Genomic DNA, 11,221 nt, shown 5'->3' on the forward strand with positions numbered 1-11,221 from the left:
TCAATAGCCATGTGGCATTTCATAAGTAGTAAAAAAAATCTCTCATCTAGAAAGACAGTAGTCATAGTCAGGTGTGTAGACAAACTATTTCTTGTCATTTCATTAGGCATTTCAGTAAATATCAGAAAGTACGACATGTTTCCAAGTAATTAGCGTGTCGTATTTGCGCTGCTTTCTAAAAAGGAATGTCAGAAGCGAGGTAAATGGCCTCCTTTTTTTTTTTTACTTAATGGCTTTGTCTGCAGGCGGCTGGCCCAACTGGGCGCCACAACGCGTTACGTCAAGGTCACTTACCTTTCTTACTGAAATATTTACGACAGCAGTTTCCGCTACAGTGGTAGTCTCATATAAAAACTTTCACAGGTCAAGAATTTGCTTTACAAATCTGTAGAAACAAAATCCTGTAAATATAACAGTGTCCAAAAAATTTTCGCTGGCATTGTGATACATTCACGCATATACACACATTTCATAACTCTTAAAGTACGATTCTTGGTTTCCAACATCCTTTTTCACAAGTCAGAGTCCCTAACGACTACTCATTATTCCTTACCTTATTACACATATATATATTCGTCGACACGTCAATCTTGCGACGACACTTCAATATTTCATCATAATAAATACATAGCATAATCAAATAACTCATATAGCATCAGCTTATTGATCATAAACATACCGCAACAGCATAATACACATAGTCATCGTGACAATAGCATCATAGCACCTCAGTCAAGTCTCAAAATCGTCATAGCTTTCTAATTTCAAAACCTAAAAAAAACTCTGCTCATTTCAATAGTGTCATCAACCTCAAATGTACTTTAAAAATCATGATCTCATACCAAATACATCATTCAAAGCTCTTGTAGTATCACAATGATTCCGAAAAAATATGAACAGTTCACAAAGTAAAGACAAAATACAATTTCATAAGTATGAAGTTATCCAACTGTGTAGTTGCGTAAACATGTGTCACTGATGTAGTAAAATAAATGTTTATCTCTCTCAGTTAAATGATCAGATAGCTGTGTAATTTATGTGTTATAGAAATATGGTACCGATGTGTAAAGTTGTATAAGCAAATACCATATTAGCTAGGGCTCCTTGTGCTTGCCAAACACATGATACACAAAGTAAGCGTGTACCCCCCTGAGGATTAATGTAATTATACCCTCAGGTCTTACAGATTACAACAATGGAATGAAATTATTACAGAAAACCTTTGGATCATTGTACTTCAAATATCTTTAAAAATAAATGTTTTAAGTATAAAATTAATCACACAAATACGTGTACTGTAGCGCTAAACTGTGCATCTTGTTGTGAGATAATCTCTGTGGAAGTGTCGTAGTTATTGTCCTCCAAAAGCTAAGTTCTGCAGTAGTCAGTGTACTTACCTCATCATAAACGAAAGTGAAATGCTTTGCGAATAGATATCGTAGTTATTATGTTTATTGGCGTGATGAAGAAATTACTGTACAGTAACGTATTGTTGTGCCACAAAAAAGGCTGTCTCATTGTTGCTGTACCACAAAAGTGAATACTAAAACATGTTTTACTTTCCAGAAGAATTCAGAAAAACTGTGCAGATATAAAACAGATACACCACAAAAGCAACGAGGTAAATTGTGTCACATATTAGTATCGTCGTGATAAAACCGTGTAGCTGTCACATAAACTAACCACTGTGTCATCTGGTATCTCACATAAAGTACTTTAAATCCAGAATGTATTTTCAAGTAAACCAAAATGTTGCATTAAAATCTCATTAGCAGTACTGGTAAATGTTCTACGTATGTAAGCCTTATAGTCGTTACATAATCATGCAACTAACAAGCAAGAATGCACACACACAATAACACTGGGTCGTCTCTTCACAATAACAATGCATTCGTAATTTCTGTTTTAAAATGTTCCCTAGGTTCTTGATTGGATATTTAACTTCAAACATTGTTGCATGGTAACAGTTTCTAAGTCTGACAATACATACTAGAAATGTGAAGTTAAGAGTTTTATGGCAAAGACAAAGTTAAAAAGCAGATTATCTTTCAATAAACGGTTTTACATGTGAAATGTTGTGTAAACCTTTACTCTTCCTAGTACGCAGAGTTTCAACTGAAAAGCAATTGGCATGTTTTATACGTCGGTAAGGAATGCTAAAATTTTTCTCAAGGTTAGTGTCTATGTTATTTTTCTCTGAGCCAGCGGGTGCAGGTGGCTGCCTGCGGTGCGAGTCATTGTCTGTTTCTTTGTTGGCGCGCGTCGTCACTGGGATTAGGAGACCTAACTTCTACAAATTCGCCTTGCCGAGAGGGCCCTGCCCTGTTTGAAGCTCGCCAGTTCTGATGGAATTCAGGTCTGTCGTTTTGTTGGTAGTTTACATAGTTTCTTGTTTGTCGGTCATCTGGTGGAGAATTTCTCCCGGAATCGTAACTGCGCGCTGAACTGTTGCGTCTGAAGTTATTTTGTCTCCCTTGATAATAATTGTTTTGGTTTCCATATTGTCTGTTTCTATGGTTATCTCTGTCATATTCATAATTACGGAAGTGCGATCTTTCTCTGTAACTATTACTCTGCCAGTGGTTGTCATACGGGTGGAGTCTGTTTTGGTCACGATATGTGTTGTGAGAATAGCCTTGTCGTGTCCAGTTTTTATTTCTTTCATCGCGGAATTGTGACAGATGTGACCTGTAATTGTTGTGCTCCTGTTTCCGCGTTCCCCGATTGTCAGTGTCAATTTCCAGTTCTTGTAACAGTCCCTGAAAAGCCTCAATGTCTCCTTTGCAACGTCCTGCTAAAATAATATGCCGTAAATGTTCAGGTAATTTGATTAAGCAAATGCGGATGAGTTCTGAGGGGCTGTATGGGTTTGAAAGATATTGATTCTTATGCAACATGTCTTCAAAATATTTGACAAGACTGGAAAATTCAGATTGTTCAAAGTGTTTCATCATCATGATGCTATGTTTTACTCGGTCTTGTGTAGCTTGAGACCAATATGCTGAGAGGAAGGCATGGTAAATCTCTCCTTCACTGTGGCAATCGTGAATGACCGATCGCATTCTTACAGCTGGTTCATTCTCTAAGTAGCCACACATAAATTCTAATCTGTGCTCTAATGACCAGTTGGGAGGAAAACAATGAGAGAATTGATGGAGCCACGCTTGTGGATGAATGTCGTTACCAGAATTCTTAAATGTTTTGAATTTACGTGTAGTAATGAACAGCTTATAGTCAAAGTCATCATGTCGGCGAGTCGCATATCGGTCATTGTTACGTCGTTTCGGCGGTTCCATTTCAAAATTCGGTGCACCTTGCCAATTTCTTTCATAATTTCCGAAATGCGCTGTGTTATTATTTTGTGGCTGTTCCGTATTTGTATGTCCCTCTTCCCGTATTGGGGCGCGAGTGTCCTCTGAAATACGTAATTCTTGTATTACCTGTGTCAGCTGATCTTGTACTTCCCGGATTTCTCTTTGGTGTTGTGTATTAATTTGATTCTGATTTTGTTTGAATTTCTTAATTTGTTCATACTCTTCTGTGTCAGTGTGGCTACAGGTCTTGTGTCATTCAGATCATCATCTACCTTTGCAGATAAGTTAGTGATCTGATCTGAAAGTTCGGCTACTTTCTCCGATAGTGAACACATTTCCTCAGTGTGTTTTTCTGAACCAAGTTTCAGAGTGTCCATTTGTGTTGAAATCGAATCTACGGCGTCCTTCAAGTTTTCCTGAGTTTTTGCAAGTTGCGTAACCGAATCGGTAGATGCAACTGAGTCAATTTTAGCTTGCAAGGTGTCGTGATTTTCAATGACAATAGTTTGCAGTTCTTTTATGGCTGCTTCGTGATTCTGTAATGCATTTTCATGACGCGAAAAAATAGGTTGGAAATGCTCACAAATTTGTGTTTTTACGTCATTACAGACTTTTTGACATTTCGATTCGATGTTATGTAACTGATTAGCTAAATCTTCACGTGTGTGTTCAAGCGTGGTGTCTAACTTTTGAAGATTTTGTTCCATTGTGTCTAACTTTTTAAGATTTTGTTCCACTGTGTCTAACTTTTGAAGCTTTTGCTGTGTTTGTCTCTGATTTTGTTCCATTGTGTCTAACTTTTGAAGATTTTGTTCCATTATGTCTAACTTTAGAAGATTTTGTTCCATTGTGTCTAACTGTGGCTGTGTTTGTCTCTGATTTTGTTTCATTTGTTGCATTAATTGCAATAATAATGTATTAGTGTCTGGAATCTGTTCCTCTATGCTTTTCGGCAGTGCATTTGCACCGGCAACATTCACATTTTGACAAACAGAAAATGTGTCTTGACTTACTTGAGAAAACGGTGAGGACCCAAAACCTGAATCTACAGTATTTGCGAGATTGTTTCCTGTCATTTCGGATTCCTGAGGCGAGCTGTTGCGAACCGATCGATCGATAATGCTTCCCTGTTCACTAATTGTTTCACTGTGTACACCATTATTTGCAACCCGCTCCATTTCCCTATGCGCAATTACCAAATTACTACTTTGAACATTAGTTAATTCATTACTCTGCGGCGCTAACACACTGCTTTCGTCTTCACTGTCATTTCTCAGTTTACTTTGGAGCCTAGTATTACGTTTTTCACACGCCATTATTGTCACAATATTTCACACGACAACACAGAAAAACACAATTTGAAGAGCAAAAATAGGGGAACACGTTAACATAGCACTGAAAATAATATCTAGTTAATTGCAAGCGCAGCTGCGAAATACTTGGTGCAAATCTACATGCATGCCACAACTGTTTTACTGTACAAGAATGAAAAACTACAACTACAAAGGAAATTCTCTCTACAATTACGCGCTAGCAATAAACAAAGGCTGCACTAATTGCACAAACCACAAGAAGAAATCAGAAGATTCCAGTGAGGTATCCTCGGCTAAGGGTCGACATATGAAACGTCCCCTTTGAACAATTATACAAGACTGAGCTTAACCTGACACACAATATTTTTAGCGCAACGCAATCTGACTTTAAAAAATCCCTACAAAAGAATGGCCCTGACTAACATTAAACTATACGTTTCAGAAATCACTTACCTCTCAAAAATCTTGGTTACTCGAACTACTGCAATACAGTGAGCGCCACTACTGCCAGCTAAATAAAAGATTCAAACTATGGAAGGCACTAACTACTGATAGGGATAGTTAGCAAATGAAAGATTTTAATAGAGAACAAACAATGTATTTACCTTAATAGTCATAATATATATAGCAGTTCATGACAAATTACAAAACTCCGCCATCTCTCTCCCCACATCCACGACTGCTGGCGGCTCACCTCCAACTGTGCAACGCTACGCGCTGTTCACATCCAGCTGCCGCTGCCCAACACTACAATGGCAGACAACAATGCAAACTAGACACAGACTGCACACAGCACAGCCAGTGATTTTTATACAGAGGTGGCGTTACCAGTAAAGAAACCTAAACAGCCTACTTACAAGGTAACCGTTGTATCGCAATACAATAGTGATTTTGCGTCCCACAGATTCGATAATACTTGGTGGGTTTCGGAGGTATGTGACACTCGGTGTCTACCGATAGGCCACGCAATTCCCACAAATTACGGGCCGGTGGTTTGTGCAGATCAAACGAACGTGGTGCGCAACGCATCTACGTGAAGGTACTATCATCCTCCGCAAATCGCAGTAGCAAGGTAGTCCGCAGTAATGTTCCCGTAGAACACAGGTGACGCGATGCTTTCTAATACTACCATAGATTCCACCCCCCCCCCCTCCCCCTCCCTCCGCCCCAGTTTGGTGTCCAAGACGTGGTGCCCATTTCGAGCAGCAGTTCATATGAAAGACGGCGAACATGAATACGACCATTGACTTTTCATGTATCTGACCAGACGACACGTTTCCCTTGATCCACGGTCCAGTACCGATGATTTCGTGCGTACTGCGACCGTGATTGACTATCTCGTCTGCTGCAGAGCTCCATGTTCAACAATGTGTACTGAACAGTGTGCTCCGAAACACTTGTACCTGGTCCAACCTTCTATTCTGTCGTTAGATCTGCCACAGATCGGCGCCCATTCAGCTTAACAGACGTGTCGCCGCATTCAGCGACGTATCTTGCCATCCAACATCTTGTCGCCTACTCATGGTTACACCATCCTCCAATCACTTTCCATACGAAGTCACGACAGTGGGACGTGAACATCAGCTTCGCTGTTTTGGAGATGGTCGTTGCGAGAGGTCGGGGCGATGAGAAATTGACTTACTTCAAATGGTTTTCCCATTGGTCGCTAGAATGGTTTGCCGTTCGGTGAGAAGTGGTCATAAAGTTTTGGCTCATCAGGGTAGTCCTCCATTTGGCGTTGTTATCCTGAACGCACGGCTTTTAACATCTAACAAGTTATCCTGAGAGCTTCAACATTAAAATATGCACTGCACATGATCTATACATGCTACAGTGTGGCCCACGGGAAGTAGTACGTACATCTTCATTTGATATTTTTACGTTCTAGCGTATATTTACTCCAATATAGCCTATAGAAAACAGTTCTACGCACATCGCCGTTACAGGAATGAAAAAAAAGTTTATTTCTTAAAGAATATGTAACCTCCCCCTCTCTTATCGACCTTAATGACAGTGAAAATTTAAACCGCGTGTACCTAATGGAAATTTGGGAAAAGCAATCGTCACCGAAGTTAATCTGTCGGTAAAGAGGGAGGAAAGGGTTACATCTAAATGAAAGGAAAAATGCAAATGAAACTGGTGGAAATTAATTTTGAAAAGGGGTAAAGTTAATAAAGAAAGTAAATGTGCGGCCGTTGCGTTAACAATTAACTAGCGGTAATTAGATATTTGAGATTTGGGGGAAATCACGGTCGCCAGTCCCAAGGACAATTACTATAGTAACTGAAAAAGAAAGGTTATTACACATATAATTAGCACTAGAAGCGTGGCAACTGAAGGTTGACACGTGTAGTGTGAAAACTGAAAGTTTGTCAGAAGTAATAAATTTCGCTACACTCTGACTTAATTTAGCAAAAGAATTAATAAAACCGGAAAATCGAAAGTTAATTTAGTGACTGAAGTTAATAGTGAGCTTTCTTTCTCAAGCACATCGAAATCCAGTAAAATACGGTTAGTCTTGGACTATCTCAACAATCATTTCAAAAGCAACTTGACTCTACGCAATTTAGAAACAAGAGATTTAACTTTGAACTTGAATTAAATGACTCTGAACAATTAACAATAGTAAAATTTAGTACGTACCAAGCTGAGCTGCAGTCACAGGTAGGCTAAAATATGGTAACAAAACTCGCACTCTTAATTTGTGCTCGTGTAACCTAAATATTGTAGCCAGCTATGAATACTTTAACTGAACTTTGAAATTAAAGCAGTGAAATTGAATGATGCTGGCGTTTGAATTTCAACGACACTCGGGTTCATTTCGGAAAAGGAAGGGACCCTGCTTGGCAATGCAATTGGGACAATGAGCAACAAAGGTTCTTGCTAAGTTGCTGTAATTTTGCGAGGCAAATGGAACAATTTGAAAAGCTGAGGTCTGCCATACAGTTCTGAAACTTTACGTGCTTTTAGTCTTCCTTGTTGTTTGATTGAAGGTTTGAAGTCGTCGATCGAGGAGGTGGCGACAGTCACTCATTGTCGGCCGTCGCTGTTGCAGAAGCTGGATGTTGGCGCGCCTTCTTCTCGACACGGTCACCAGAGGAAACGGGCTCTTGATGTGCGCCAGCTAATGCTTCCCGTCCGCGACACCGTGTCAGAAACTATCATCGCAAGTCGAGCGCAATTACATGCTGCCAAACGCCGAAAGCGCGGCAACTCGCGGGAGCGTCACACAACACACCTGCTCCACTGCACTACTCCAGCCAGACTCCCCGTGCTCTGCCCGCGCTCCACGCGGCAGAGTTAACACTACCAAAGATCCTACACACTTTGATTCTTCACACGACCTATCGATGTAATCTTTCGATAGCAGTTTTCCCTAGGCAAGACCCAGCGTAAAATACAAATAATATTTACGAAACAAACCAATTATACATCGACATAAATGCATAAATATATACATACAAATACTAAAACAATTACAATATGTAAAGACACAGAAATGTCATATATTGAGATAACAAAACAAGGAAAAAAATTATAGTACAATAGATGGAAATAGGAGGATATGCATTTCCGGCGTTACAAATACATCACACGAATGGCTTCCATCCCTCGGGATGCATTGCTGAATACCTTCACGGAAGTTCCTCATTACGTTGCCAGTCATTTGTTGATGAATGGCTTCTATCTGTTCCCGGCTCATTGCTGTTGTAGAGTGCCGTGTAAAAACTTTGTTCTTGAGCTGAATAATACAGGAAAAATTCAGGAGCTGAAAGATCAGGCACGGGATATCACTAAATCGCGAGAGTGATTGATGTGCAAGGTGGTGAATCAGCGTAGTCATTAAATCACAGGTAGTATGGGATGTAGCTCCATCCTGCTGGAACCATACTGCGCGTAGACTACAATATCCCTGCAGCTGTGGAATGAAAAAATTAGTGTGGTCGTACGGTGCTCGAAACTGACACTCAATGGACGACCGTTGTTGCCTTCAGACAAATATGGCCAGCGATTCCGATGGACTGTCCAACAGCACACCGGACGACGTCCTTTGGGCTAGTCTGGGCCTTTTCATGGCTGAGCTGTGGGCCTGTGTCGGAGTAATACCGGAAATATTGTTTACTGACAAGCTTACCCGCATCAAATGTGGCATCATCACATATCGTAAGATTTGTCAGAAACGCATCATACTGTCAATTACGTTCAGTAATATTACGTAGAAATTGCACCTAAACACTTTATTTCCATGCTGAAGCTGTTGAGACAATTGCGGCCTGAAGGGGCGAACTTTAAATGCCGTTTCATTATCATCTCCAAAGCTGCACGGGAGATTTATGATGTTCAGGAATGGCGACGGGCAGATAGCTGTAGGCTACGCTGCAGAGCTGCACGATCTCGTTGGATATTTTCCTGCGTTCGAGTTGTCATTTCGGTTCCTGTATGCTTCACACTGGTTACAGAACCCGTCTCAAGCCACGCCTTTATCTACCTGGATCTCGTGCTTCGGTCTGGAGCAAGTAAATGGAGGCCTTTCCCATGTAACAGTGCGCGGTGGACAGTTGCGACGCTCTGCAGATCTCTGGACTGCTCCACTGTCTCAGCCCTCACCTACACTGCCCAGCGTTTCACACTGAACTGAAGATCATACTTTGTGCGTCTGATTAGACATTGTAGCTGACGCGAGCACGTATACATCTAGGCGGAGTAGCCAAATAAAAATGTGGTATTTAACTTAAGCCACCCAGTGTTAATGTACGAGGGCAGTTCAATAAGTAATGCAACACATTTTTTTTCTCGGCCAATTTTGGTTGACAAAACCGGAAATTTCTTGTGGAATATTTTCAAACATTCCCGCTTGTCTCGTATAGTTTCATTGACTTCCGACAGGTGGCAGCGCTGTACGGAGCTGTTAAAATGGCGTCTGTAACGGATGTGCGTTGCAAACAACAGGCAGTGATCGAGTTTCTTTTGGCGGAAAACCAGGGCATCTCAGATATTCATAGGCGCTTGCAGAATGTCTACGGTGATCTGGTAGTGGACAAAAGCACGGTGAGTCGTTGGGCAGAGCGTGTGTCATCATCACCGCAAGGTCAAGCAAGACTGTCTGATCTCCCGCGTGCGGGCCGGCCGTGCACAGCTGTGGCTCCTGCAATGGCGGAGCGTGCGAAGACACTCGTTCGAGATGATCGACGGATCACCATCAAACAACTCAGTGCTCAACTTGACATCTCTGTTGGTAGTGCTGTCACAATTGTTCACCAGTTGGGATATTCAAAGGTTTGTTCCCGCTGGGTCCCTCGTTGTCTAACCGAACACCATAAAGAGCAAAGGAGAACCATCTGTGCAGAATTGCTTGCTCGTCATGTGGCTGAGGGCGACAATTTCTTGTCAAAGATTGTTACAGGCGATGAAACATGGGTTCATCACTTCGAACCTGAAACAAAACGGCAATCAATGGAGTGGCGCCACACCCACTCCCCTACTAAGAAAAAGTTTAAAGCCATACCCTCAGCTGGTAAAATCATGGTTACAGTCTTCTGGGACGCTGAAGGGGTTATTCTGTTCGATGTCCTTCCCCATGGTCAAACGATCAACTCTGAAGTGTATTGTGCTACTCTTCAGAAATTGAAGAAACGACTTCAGCGTGTTCGTAGGCACAAAAATCTGAACGAACTTCTCCTTCTTCATGACAACGCAAGACCTCACACAAGTCTTCGCACCCGAGAGGAGCTCACAAAACATCAGTGGACTGTTCTTCCTCATGCACCCTACAGCCCCGATCTCGCACCGTCGGATATCTATATGTTTGGCCCAATGAAGGACGCAATCCGTGGGAGGCACTACGCGGATGATGAAGAAGTACGACGTTGGCTCCGACATCGACCAGTGGAATGGTACCGTGCAGGCATACAGGCCCTCATTTCAAGGTGGCGTAAGGCCGTAGCATTGAATGGAGATTACGTCGAAAAATAGTGTTGTGTAGCTAAAAGATTGGGGACTAACCTGGTGTATTTCAATGCTGAATAAAACATCCCCTGTTTCAGAAAAAAAACGTGTTGCATTACTTATTGAACTGCCCTCGTACAACTCGTATACTGTGCAGCTCTCTAAGAATGTCTGGTTAGATGCAACAGAGGATCCTATTTTTAAGACAAATCGCCATGGAACTGGAAGAACATCATACCTAAACTCTCCAAATAAAGTATTTTGTCTAGATATTTAAGAAAGGAGCCAACCGCCTTGCCGCAGTGGTAACACCGGTTCCCGTCAGATCACCGAAGTTAAGCGCTGTCGGACTGGGATAGCACTTGGATGGGTGACCATCCGGTCTGCCGAGCGCTGTTGTCAAGCGGGGTGCACTCAGCCCTTGTGAGGCAAACTGAGATACTACTTGATTGAGAAGTAGCGGCGCCGGTCTCGGAAACTGATATACGGCCGGGAGAGCGATGTGCTGACCCCATGGCGCTTCATATCCGCATCTAGTGATGGCTATGGGCTGATGATGACACGGCGGCCGGTCCGTATCGTTGGTCCTTCATAGCCTGTTCTGGAGGAGTGTTTTTTAAGAAAGGATCCACTCAAATCTGTGAGAGA

At 41.8% G+C, this 11,221-nt stretch overlaps 1 pseudogene; it reads left to right on the plus strand.

The window, feature by feature from the left end:
• The first annotated feature begins 10,857 nt into the window (after window positions 1–10,857).
• On the plus strand, window positions 10,858–10,975 carry LOC126485367 (5S ribosomal RNA; annotated as a pseudogene).
• The last annotated feature ends 246 nt before the right edge of the window (window positions 10,976–11,221 follow it).

This window comes from Schistocerca serialis, chromosome 6 (genome assembly GCF_023864345.2).
Source record: "Schistocerca serialis cubense isolate TAMUIC-IGC-003099 chromosome 6, iqSchSeri2.2, whole genome shotgun sequence".
In the NCBI taxonomy this organism is placed as follows: Eukaryota; Metazoa; Arthropoda; class Insecta; order Orthoptera; family Acrididae; genus Schistocerca; species Schistocerca serialis.